This window comes from Hibiscus syriacus, unplaced genomic scaffold, assembly GCF_006381635.1.
Source record: "Hibiscus syriacus cultivar Baekdansim isolate YM2019G1 unplaced genomic scaffold, ASM638163v2 tig00110258_pilon, whole genome shotgun sequence".
Lineage (NCBI taxonomy): Eukaryota > Viridiplantae > Streptophyta > Magnoliopsida > Malvales > Malvaceae > Hibiscus > Hibiscus syriacus.
Window position 1 is genome coordinate 1,080,257 of NW_024062649.1, and position 10,334 is coordinate 1,090,590.

The following is a 10,334-nucleotide window of genomic DNA, read 5'->3' on the forward strand; positions in this document are numbered from 1 at the left end:
TGTACTTTACTCTTCTTCTTCTTATTAATAATAATAATAATAATAATTTTTAGTCATTTTATTTTTTATTGTCATCGACATAATGTCATTTTTAATTTATTTTATTCAATCACATATAAAAAATCAGTAATAATAAATTTCATATAAATATTAATGATATTTTTTGACAATGAAGGACAAAAATAAACATAAAATGTAAGATATAATTTAAAAAATAATTTGATTATCAAAATAAAAAGATATGAATAAATAACCTATAAAAAGTTAATTTACGCTAATAATAATAAGAATAAACTATACCAAATTCCGTTAAACTTTAGATATTGTATTATTTTATTATTGAACTTTCAATTTTATCAATTATAACATTAAATTTTCATTTTCATTTCAATTATATTAATGAACCGTTAAATCTTTAACAACCAAATCAAAACAATGTTATTTGGTGAGGTATCTACGTCGACAGTCCTTGGTCACGTCGACACCCATAAGCCACGTCATCATATCGTTAACGATTCAATGGTTCAGCAGTATAATTGAAACAAAAAATCAAATTCAATACTATAATTGATAAAATTAAAAGTTTAATAGTATAAACTATACAACACCTCAAATTCGATAATATTCGATGTAGTTTTCCATTGATTCTTGTGGTTTGGAGTATTGGATCTGATGCTGAAATGATATAGGTTAAATTCTATGGATAGTCCTTGCACTTATTGAATTGTGCGGATTTGGTCTCTCTACTTTTATTTGCTCACAATAGGTCTTTTACTTTTCAAACTGCTCATTTTCAGTCTTTTGGATAATGTTTTTTTCTTAACTTTGTTCGAATTTGTCTAATTTAGCAAAATAAAAAGTTGAGGGCTAATTAAAGCAAAAGAAAAGAGTAGGGTCCAATTTGATAAACAATGTAAAGTTTTGATGGTTAAACTTGAGATTGTTCCTAATTTTTAAATGGAGTTAGCAGAGAAAGTAATACATGGGACTGAAAATGAGCAATTCAAAAAGTTGAAGGACCAGTTTTGAGGATCCTCGCAAACTGATAAGTGGAGGGACTATCCTTAAATTTAACCAAATAAAAATAGAGAAAAATTGGCTGTTTAGGGTTTGGTTTTCTGGTAGGGAACAGTGATTTGGTTTTGAAAATAATGTGGTAGATGCATTCTATTAGAAACAGAATCGAAAATTACCCGAACCCATGGTATTAAATTGTGGCCGCAACACAGTGTAATGGCCGTATCGTAACGGTTTTGAAGGTCACCGTGACGCAATATTAACGCAACGCAATATTAACGCAACACGATAAAATATTTTAGAAGCATTATGATTTTTAGGAAGAAATCACGCCCGCGACAACCGCAACACGTTACGTAATGTCCGTACATCCGTAACCGCAACACCGCAATTGCGACAGATGCCGCAACTGCTATTTTATACTATGCCCGAACCTAAACCGAATGGAACTCAGCAGGAACCGAGTCATTAACCGAGCCGACACCAAACCAAATTCAGTACAACCTGAAAAGAATATGTTCGATTATTACTCGAACTGAAATCGAACCAACTTCTGTACCAAACTGAACATTATGGTTTGAGCTCCTAAAGCCTTACTGCATTCATAGTTTCTATCCAGTTTTATGCATGGCCACGATATACGGCTAGGATTGTGCTCACGTAAAATCTTTTGTGCAGCTCATTGCGATACGACGGTGGCAAGGATGTTGGTTGGCAACAAACGCGATCTCGAAAACATCCGAGATGCGAGCGTCGAAGAAGGCAAAACCCTAGCCGAAGAAGAAGATCTGTCACTATCAGTCACTATTTATAGTAGGCATTGATGCCAAGTGATATTCCATTACTCACTCTATTACTCGGAATGTTACTCGAATTCGGATTTGAATATTATCATCAGTTTCCTATCGGGTCGGACGGATAACCCATATATGACTCGAACTCTACCGGATATAGTCACTAGTTTCCGACCGGATCGGGTGGATAATCCGTGTGACTCGAACTCCTTAAATCCTACAGTCTTAAATGATAAACGTAACATATTGTGTACCATTTAAATGTTCAAAACTCTTTTTTATACTATTTAAATTATCTACGATCTTACACGAATAAATTTACCTAAATGGTTAAAGGAATCGTTGTTGTTCTTAGAGGTCACGGGTTCAAGCATCAACGACTATAGCAGGATAATTGAGCGTTCAATCTCAAATGATTGAGAGTATTTATAATATATATTATTTTATAATCACCTTAACTTAATTAAAAAAATTATCTACGATCTTTCAAATCCTTAAATCAAAATTAAATGTATACCATCAAAATACCGAATTTTATGGAAATAGTTTATGAGTAACATTTATTATCATATGAATATGATGTTTAATATAAATTTATCAAGTGATTTTAATGGTAAAAGAGAATGTTAATCTTCTTATAGGTTCTGAGTTTGAGTAGCAACGTTTGCAGAGTATGTGTGCGTTATCAATAGATTAAAAAAATTCTGAGCAGATAATATCTTATATTCATCCAAACTTTAAAAAAGATGACAAAAGTAATAATGTGATCTATGCAAGTGTGTTATCTTTTAAATAAAGAATATATAAATAAATGGTAAACTAATCATTTAATACTTAAACTATTAGTTTTGATTTGTTTAGTACATAAACTTTTAATTTTTAAAAAATCATATATAACGTTTAATTTTTTTTATTTTAGTATCTGTCGTTAAAAACTTAACGCGTTTAGTACCTAAACCATCAGTTTTTTCGTTTTCGTACCTAAATTTTTCAATTTTTTTTTCAAAATTTAACGTTAAATTTTAAACGGACACTAAAATAAAACAAAAACTGAACTTTAAGTATTGTTTTGAAAAAATAAAATTTTATTATCTAAAAAAGACTAAAACTGATATATTAAACATATAATTTGTCATTAAATAAATACTCATAATTTTATTTTAGTATTATCATTTAATTAAATAATAAATTAAATAATTTGATTAATCATAATGAATCAATTTTTGAGCCCCACCTATCTCCCAAAGATGCAATGTCGTCTCAGCTCCTCCTAGACTTACCTTTTTTTTGTTTTCTTTTTCTTCCTCCAATAGCAAATTTCCATATCACTTCCGATATGGAAAAGGTTAAATTTCACCACATGTCACTCAATTATTAGTAAGATTATAAATAAGTCAATTATCCCTTAGGTGCGTTTGGTTCACGGAATGTAAGATTACCAGTGGGAATAAAAGATTACCAGGGAATAGGATTACTGGGAATGTTGTATTTTGTGTTTGGTTGGTTTAGCAAGAATGTAAGATTACTGTGTTTGGTTAAAGGAATAAAAGATTATTGGAATGTATATTTGACCAAATTGTCTTTATTATATATTTGTATAATATTACTTGTAAAATATTTATATATTTTCTTTAAAAAATTAAATTCATAATATTTATATAAAATTTTTACAAAATTAAAAATATAAAAAAGGTTTAATGAAAGGGTAAAATTTTATTTTAACCCCTAAACTTCATATAAAATTTTAATTATAGATTTTTTTTGTAAATCTAAAATAATTTAAGGATAAATTTGTAATTTAACCTTCGTATAATTTTTATTATTCCATGATAGAAGAAGGATATTTTTGAAAAAAAATAAAAATTTAAGGGCATTTTAGTCCAAAACACCGGTAATGTTACAATACCTAAGGGAATGGAGGTAATGACATTCCCGATAATATACCCAAAAAATCCACTATTAGTAATAAAACATTACCGGGAATGACATTCCCGGCCAAACCAAACGGGGGAATCCCACATTCCCCCATCCAAACGCCCCCTTAAGGTGTATTACGTCAACCGATAGACGAACCAAACGGCTCGTACCCTTGCCAATTTGGCTTTGTCGAGAACCAATCTGCTTTGGTTTTACATGGATGAACCGAGATGTATCAGATAATTTGTAATCCTTGATGTCATCGGTATTTAAATGAAATTCACACCTTTTAAAAAAAAAGTATAATTGAGTGATTATATTGTAACAAATCAATAAATTAAGTGACACTTGTGTAATTTTTTGATTGTGTAATGTTTGAAAGTGACCCATTTATAATCTTCCTAATAACGAAACGACCTGTGGTGTATTTTACTCTATAAAAAAGCTTTGGATTAAAATAAAAGAAAAAATCGATCGAGAGAGAGAGAGCAGAAAAGAAAAACCCAGTGATTTCGATTTCAATTGAAGCTTTTGAAGTATGATTCTTCGTGTGATTAGCTCTCACTGTTCGCTTCTCCCGCTTCTAATTTGCTTCCTCGTAGCTTCTTCTTCCATAACCAGAGCTCTCAGTTCCGGCGTTATTCATGTCAAGTACAAGTTCGCCGGCAGTCAACGCTCAATCGTTGACTTCAAAGTCCACGATAGCCTTCGTCAACTTCGGATTCTCACCGGCGTTGATCTCCCTTTGGGCGGTTCCGGTCGACCCGACGGTCTTGGGTAACTGTTCCATTTTCCCTATTCTTTTTAATCATTGAATTTGCTATCAGAAATTCGATTAAGAAAAAAAAAGTTTGTGATCTTGTCTTTTTCCCTTTTGGTTTTGATTTTTTGTAGGCTTTATTACGCTAGAATAGGGATAGGAACACCTGCAAAGCATTACTATCTGCAAGTAGATACAGGAAGTGATATAATGTGGGTTAATTGTATTCAATGCGAAGAATGCCCCAAAAGAAGCTCTCTTGGTGTAAGTCATCCCTTTTTAGTCTTTCTTTATTGAAAGTTGCAATTGAAATCAATCATTACAAGCGTTGAACTGAATAACTAACTCAATTCATACTAACTCACCAGAATGAATCTGGAGAGAAAAAAAATGAACAGTAAGCCAAGGCCTCGTTGGATTCTTTAGCCTTTTTTGGTTGTGACTTTTACTGATTATATTATTCTCATTTTAAATTTTTGTTTCTTAAAAAGGGGAGAAAGAAACCCCTTATTTATAGACTAAAAAGTAACAGCTAGAAGTAAAACTATAGTAAATGATTAGAAATGAACAAATGGTTAAAACCCATTGTTGGAAATTAGTTATTTGATTTTGCTTTCAAACCTAAAAAGTAACAGTAGAAAATAACAATGAATTGCTTTTCATCTTCAATTTGACTAAAATATTCACTTTGCTTATATAGCCAAATGTGTTGTTAGGGTAACAACTATCTACCACAGATTATCTTGATGTCTTTGCATCTTTTGTTATATTTGACTTTTTTGTGGTTTATTTATATTCTATGGTTACAGATAGATCTTACTTTGTACAATATCGAGGATTCTTCCTCCGGCAAGTTGGTTTCATGTGATCAAGATTTTTGTTATGCTATAAACGGTGGACCGTTGGCCGGTTGTGTAGCTAATATGTCTTGTCCATATCTTGAGATATATGGAGATGGGAGTTCGACTGCTGGATACTTTGTAAATGATACCGTGCTATATGATCGAGTGTCTGGTGACCTGGAGACATCATCTGCAAATGGAAGTGTTATATTTGGGTGAGTTGTTAATCCTACTCCTACCATTCTCTAATTCATACTTGTGTTACATGTGGTTTTTTTTTGGGTGGTATTTATGGTTGTTTTATCATTCTTTTTTTCATAGGTGTGGTGCTACACAATCAGGGAATCTAGGCTCATCTAATGAAGAAGCACTCGATGGAATTCTTGGTTTTGGAAAAGCTAATTCATCAATGATTTCCCAGCTTGCTGCATCTGGAAAAGTTAAAAATATGTTTGCTCACTGCTTGGATGGGGTTAATGGAGGCGGTATCTTTGCTATTGGGCATGTTGTGCGGCCAAAAGTTAACATGACTCCTTTGGTACCAAATCAGTATGTGACATCTTGGGTGAATATCATTGCTCGTTTTTTAGCACCAAAGTTTCCACTTACTGATATTTTATCGTCCATTGATTTGGTTTAGTTTACCCTATTTGTCATAAAATTGAATTAGTTTTGAAGTTCACGGGAAATCATTTGGTTGAATGGACTGAATGAGATAGTGTGCTGTTAGTTATTTTTTATTGTGGCCCATGAATTATCTATTTATATTGTGCCAACTTAGAAGGGCTAGCTGAAGACTTGAGGGTAGCTTGCCTGAAATGATGTGATGACAAATGATTAGTAGTAGTTTTCATACTCAAATTCTGGTGGTTTAACTGTGGAGCTCCATCTGTTCAATTTTCAGTGAAGTCATTCTAGGATTTACTTCACGTCATTGTTATATAGGTCTAACATGGTTAATTTAACTGATATTATGGTCCATGGTAAGCTCCACTGGGTAGTAATGAAGAACTACCGGCATGAGAGAAATTAAAAAAAATCATTGTTCTTATCTTTTCTCTAATCCACTCATGCTAATAATAGAGAGTTCATGAGGGATGTAGACCTACATTGTCATTTCAGAATTTGATTTGTGAGTTAGCAAAGATGAAAATTTTGTAGCAGCTGGATGGTGTTTTGGTTTCTTATGTAATGATGAGTTAATAGCAAGAGAAAAAATTAGACAAATGGTTTAGGAAAAGTTCAAAATATGAGGTGAACAGGTACTCAATAAACAGATTGCTCATAACATAATTGAAGTGATCAAATTCTCGAAATGCTTTCTTATTAAATGCCACATGAAATTGTTCATTTACTACTGTCTCCATGCCAAGAAATCCCTTTATGGCTTAGAGCCATTGTTTGGCTCAGCAACACATGGGTACTGACTGGTTAGCTTCTCTATGATATGTTATTATTTATTAATCAACCTATTTTCATGTTTTGATAGTCAATCTTTTGAGTTCATCTTCTTTTTTACATGAGTGCGTATGTGATTCTGCACATTGAACTCAGTCTTGTCATTTGAAATTTCAGGCCACATTACAATGTCAATATGACGGCAATTCAAGTTGGTCATGATTTCCTAAATTTTACAGCAGATATGTTTGATTCCGCAGACCGAAAGGGACAATAATAGACAGTGGAACAACCTTAGCATATCTCCCAGAAATTATTTATGAACCGTTAGTTAACGAGGTATGTGATATAAAATTGGTTTATACGTGACTGAGTTTCACTTCAGTCTGCTTAAGTGTTTCATTTTTTCCAAATATCTTGTTAGATACTTTCTCAGCAGCCTCAGTTGAAGCTTCAAACTGTTCATGACGAATATACATGTTTTCAGTACTCCAAGAGGTATGAAACGTGGGAAATAGCTATTATGTGTATGTGACCTTTGAGCACCTATGCACATCACCTTTTATTGCTTCTTTGAAAATGTTTATCGTGCTTAAGATTGGATATTTTTCATTTTTTATACCTTAAATTCATTTATTTAACTAAATTTTATGTGGCAGTGGTTTCTCAAACTTTTTTTTGGGATAACTTTTTATCATATTTTTCCCTTTGCATTCTCTTTTTCCTTGTGTTTCATTGAAGTTTTTTCCTTAATATTTGTTTGTGTTTGATTCAATTGTGCTAGCATTGGACTTCCTTTTCAGGTGTTTCTAATATATTTCCCTGATCAAGTAAATTGTATCCCTTTAGTACATGTCTCATTGTCTAATCATTTAATTTATTGTTGTAGCTATATAGTTCTCGATGTTATATAGTTCTCGATGATGCTAGTGTAGTTCTTGTTTCTTTTTCTCCCCTGTTGTTCTGAGTGCAGTCTTTTGTCCCAATAGTTCTCTGCTCCCATTGGCTAGATTAACTTGACTAGATGATTGCTATATTGATTTTTATATGCTACACCTATTTTGATATTAATTCATAGTTTGCCAAGCAAACATTTTTATTTGCATATATTTATTTTCTTGCAGTCTTGATGACGCATTTCCAAATGTCACTTTCCATTTTGCAAATTCAGTTACTCTGAAGGTGAATCCACATGAGTACCTGTTCCCCTATGTAAGTATATTTTACCACTAAATTTTAGAATCATTCACATTATTAATGGTTCGCATCTCTATATATTCTTTTGAAGTAAAAATTTGTATCTCAATGCGCATCAGTCTGTGCTTTATGCTTGTGTGAAAAAAAATGAAAGAAAACTTGCCTTTGCTCTTCCTTGGTATAATTTCAATTTAGGGAACGCAAGCTGTTTATCATTGCTTTTGTTATTATTTAAGGGCCCATTGCATCACATTTGCCTTGTCTTTGGCTCAGCATGTAAATATTAGATTAGGTTCAATGAATTTTAAATAGGTTTCATTTTGAGAACTGTGATGTTTTTGAGTGTAGATGCAGAAGTATGATGTTTATGACATGTGATTAAATCTAAAGTGCCTTATAGGTTCTTCCAGTGTTATAAATATGTTGAGTTTGCATAAATTGATATTTACGAGAGTTTTTGTGCAGAATGGATTGTGGTGCATAGGATGGCAGAACAGTGGATTGCAATCCAGGGATCGGAAGAATATGACCCTCTTGGGAGGTATGCATTCTAACCATGCTTTTAATTACTTGGGAATTGAAGATCCTTCCAAGTATAGTTGTTATCATTTTCATTTACCTTCAGTCTCTCTTGTTTAATTCTCTTAACCTATTTTTTGAAAAAACATTCTTGTGGCGAGATAGCCCACGTTATTTATCATAATGTGATGAGTATATACAAACTTACAAAGATTTATTTATTTTGCATTGGTATTAAACATTTGGAGTATTTTTTAAAAATATTTCTCCCTATAATGACTTATTTTGTGTTATTTTGGCGGATAATTTGATATAATGCTTGGTGTTCTGATTGGTAACTTGCCAAAACAAAACGGAGGACTTAGTTGCTTTAGTGCACGTTCTTTATGGTAATGTCTATTTAGGTATTAGATCTTAAGTTGCAAACAAAATTTGCTGAGATGGGTGTAATTTGTAATCTTCCTCTCAACATTGTTGGGTTTCTTACAGATTTGGTGCTTTCAAACAAGCTCGTTGTGTATGATTTGGAAAATCAATCCATTGGATGGACCGAGTACAATTGTGAGTATCCTTTTACTTTTCTTGTTTGGTTAATAAGTTTTGTGCTAAATAGGCGTATATCTCGAGCTATTGCTATTGTTTTGTTTGTTTTATAAGATATCTTTCTGCTTTCCTTCTTTTGATTTGATTTGTGTTCGATTCTTGAGTATTACTAATTTTCTATAGTTAGTCTCCCTTTTCTTTAAAAGCATATACCATTATTTTCTATCTATATTCTTAACCAGATTAGTTGCCTTGAAGTGAGTCTCCTATATTCTTTATCACATAGTGCCTACATGTAACTCGTTCATCGCTTAAAAAAATGGATTTTCCGAATTTATTTCTATTTTCAACTTTCGATTGAATATAACTATTATACGTAATGTTTTTCATGGTCGTCAACTATGGAAGTATCAATTCTAGCTAGAAAGAACTACATGATGTGCGAGAGAGATCTAGGGTTCTTCCGTCTTCCGGTTTCCTGACGTATCTTTGTTTTCAGGCTCTTCAAGCATACAAGTGCTGGACGAAAGGACCGGAACAGTGCATTTAGTAGGTTCTCACTATATTTCTTCTGCTTGCCATTCAAAGGCCAGGTTTATTATGATTTTGATCATGCTAGCTACGTTACTGCACTTCTTTTCGAGCTGCTAGTAAAACCGTAGACGACTAACAATGAATTCAAGATAAAAGGAAATTAAATATAAAATCGAAACCGGGATGTTCATCTCAACATGGTTTGTTGAATGATCAACATGATAGAATAGAATTCCATTTAAAAAGTAAATGATGGAATAGCAATAGCATACATAGCTTGTACATGTATGTGTATACATAGGACAACAAACTGGGATAAAGCAATTGTAGCACATCAACTATTGTTCACTTATTGCATATTCCGATCTATGGCATAGCTTAGCTTGCTATGCAAGTTATATATATTTTTATATTTTATTCTTCGTATTTTCGGGTGAAAATGAGGTTACAGTTGAGGTAGAGGGTGTAACCAAGTCGAGCTCAAGCTTGATTCGGAATATAGATCTAGCTACTCACGCTTATTCGATTATGTTTACTTATTGAAAAGTAAACTCGAATTCATGTTCAGCTTCATGTTTGATTATTTATGCTCGAGATTGATTTCGAATCGGTTATTTTGATTAAAAGTAGAATGCTTGATTAGGATCTTGAGCAACTCGAATGAGGTATTAAGATATTTGAATTCGATTCACTTAATAGTTCGAGCTTGTCGAATTCGGATAAAATATATTAAGTTGTTTATGCATAAAAGAGTGATAAATATGAAATTTTAATGGATATATATTAAAAGAATAATATGATCGTGTAATATTA

General features: G+C 32.3%; 1 pseudogene; it reads left to right on the plus strand.

The window, feature by feature from the left end:
• The first annotated feature begins 4,185 nt into the window (after positions 1-4,185).
• LOC120115139 lies at positions 4,186-9,895 on the plus strand (annotated as a pseudogene).
• The last annotated feature ends 439 nt before the right edge of the window (positions 9,896-10,334 follow it).